This window comes from Lolium perenne, chromosome 2 (assembly GCF_019359855.2).
Source record: "Lolium perenne isolate Kyuss_39 chromosome 2, Kyuss_2.0, whole genome shotgun sequence".
Lineage (NCBI taxonomy): Eukaryota > Viridiplantae > Streptophyta > Magnoliopsida > Poales > Poaceae > Lolium > Lolium perenne.
The window spans coordinates 227,870,007-227,872,762 of NC_067245.2; positions in this window are offsets into that span (position 1 = coordinate 227,870,007).

The following is a 2,756-nucleotide window of genomic DNA, read 5'->3' on the forward strand; positions in this document are numbered from 1 at the left end:
AATATAGAATTTTATGTGAAGAAATATAAAAAAGTTGAAGCTTTCGAATAAAAATAAACAGTGGAGATTTTCCCTGATTCTACGATTCAAGCAAAATCTCGGGGGCTACTGACATAGGCATCCCAAATGGGCCTGCCGAAGATAGTACCCGGGGTTTACTGAAGGCCCACTACCCGAAGAATAAGAAGATTCGGGAGCCCAAGATATATCAAGGAAAGTCAAGAGTTGTAATAGGAAGTGTTATTTGTAATCTGGCGGGATGAGTTAGAAACCGTCCCGGACTCTGTAACTTGTACAGCACGAATCCCTCGGCTCCACCTCCTATATAAAGGGGGAGTCGAGGGACGAAGAAAGGATAGAATCATTGTCTACAAACCCTAGTTTTCATAATCGTCGAGTACTTTTCGGCTGAAACCTTCGAGATCTACTTACCCTCTACTTCCAACTAAACCCTAGCCTACAATCCATAGGCATTGACAAGTTGATACCTTGTCACCTGTGCCCCCTCCCTGGTGGCTCTCGGGTGTTCTGGATGCTTCCGGGCAAAATAGGAACCTGGGCGTTGATTTCGTCCAATTCCGAGAATATTTCTTTACTAGGATTTCTGAAACCAAAAACAGCAGAAAACGAGGCGGCACTTCGGCATCTTGTTAATAGGTTAGTTCCAGAAAATGCACGAATATGACATAAAGTGTGCATAAAACATGTAGATAACATCAATAATGTGGCATGGAACATAAGAAATTATTGATACGTCGGAGACGTATCAGCATCCCCAAGCTTAGTTCTGCTCGTCCCGAGCAGGTAAAACGATAACAAAGATAATTTCTGGAGTGACATGCCATCATAACCTTGATCATACTATTTGTAAAGCATATGTAGTGAATGCAGCGATCAAAACAATGTATATGACATGAGTAAACAAGTGAATCATATAGCAAAGACTTTTCATGAATAGTACTTCAAGACAAGCATCAATAAGTCTTGCATAAGAGTTAACTCATAAAGCAATAATTCATAGTAACAGCATTGAAGCAACACAAAGGAAGATTAAGTTTCAGCGGTTGCTTTCAACTTGTAACATGTATACCTCATGGATATTGTCAACATAGAGTAATATAATAAGTGCAATATGCAAATATGTAGGAATCAATGCACAGTTCACACAAGTGTTTGCTTCTTGAGGTGGAGAGAAATAGGTGAACTGACTCAACAATGAAAGTAAAAGAATGGTCCTCCATAGAGGAAAAGCATCGATTGCTATATTTGTGCTAGAGCTTCTATTTTGAAAACATAAAGAGAGCATAAAAATAAAGTTTTGAGAGGTGTATGTTGTTGTCAACGAATGGTAGCGGGTACTCTAACCCCCTTGCCAGACAAACCTTCAAAGAGCGGCTCCCATTTTATTTTATTTTTGGATGGCACTCCTTCCAACCTTTCTTTCACAAACCATGGCTAACCGAATCCTCGGGTGCCTGCCAACAATCTCATACCATGAAGGAGTGCCTTTTTATTTTAGTTTTATTATGATGATGACACTCCCCCCAACCTTTGCTTACACAAGCCATGGCTAACCGAATCCTTCGGGTGCCGTCCATCAATCACATACCATGGAGGAGTGTCTATTTAGTTTAATTAATTTGGGACTGGGAATCCCATTGCCAGCTCTTTTTGCAAAATTATTGGATAAGCGGATGAAGCCACTAGTCCATTGGTGAAAGTTGCCCAACAAGATTGAAAGATAAACACCACATATTTCCTCATGAGCTAAAACATTGACACAAATCAGAGGTGATAAATTTTGAATTGTTTAAAGGTAGCACTCAAGCAATTTACTTTGGAATGGCGGAGAAATACCATGTAGTAGGTAGGTATGGTGGACACAAATGGCATAGTGGTTGGCTCAAGTATTTTGGATGCATGAGAAGTATTCCCTCTCGATACAAGGTTTAGGCTAGCAAGGTTATTTGAAACAAACACAAGGATGAACCGGTGCAGCAAAACTCACATAAAAGACATATTGTAAACATTATAAGACTCTACACCGTCTTCCTTGTTGTTCAAACTCAATACTAGAAATTATCTAGACCTTAGAGAGACCAAATATGCAAACCAAATTTTAGCATGCTCTATGTATTTCTTCATTAATAGGTGCAAAGTACATGATGCAAGAGCTTAAACATGAGCACAACAATTGCCAAGTATCACATTACCCAAGACATTTATAGCAATTACTACATGTATCATTTTCCAATTCCAACCATATAACAAATTAACGAAGAAGAAACTTCGCCATGAATACTAAAAGCTAAGAACACATGTATTCATATGAACCAGCGGAGCGTGTCTCTCTCCCACACAAGCATTTATTCAAACAAAAACAAAAACACACAGACGCTCCAAGAAAAGCACATAAGATGTGATGGAATAAAAATATAGTTTCAGGGGAGGAACCTGATAATGTTGTCGATGAAGAAGGGGATGCCTTGGGCATCCCCAAGCTTAGACGCTTGAGTCTTCTTAGAATATGCAGGGGTGAACCACCGGGGCATCCCCAAGCTTAGACTTTTCACTCTTCTTGATCATAGTATATCATCCTCCTCTCTTGACCCTTGAAAACTTCCTTCACACCAAACTTCTCATAAACTTCATTAGAGGGGTTAGTACATAATCAAAAACTCACATGTTCAGAGGTGACACAATCATTCTTAACACTTCTGGACATTGCTCAAAGCTACTGGAAGGTAATGGAACAA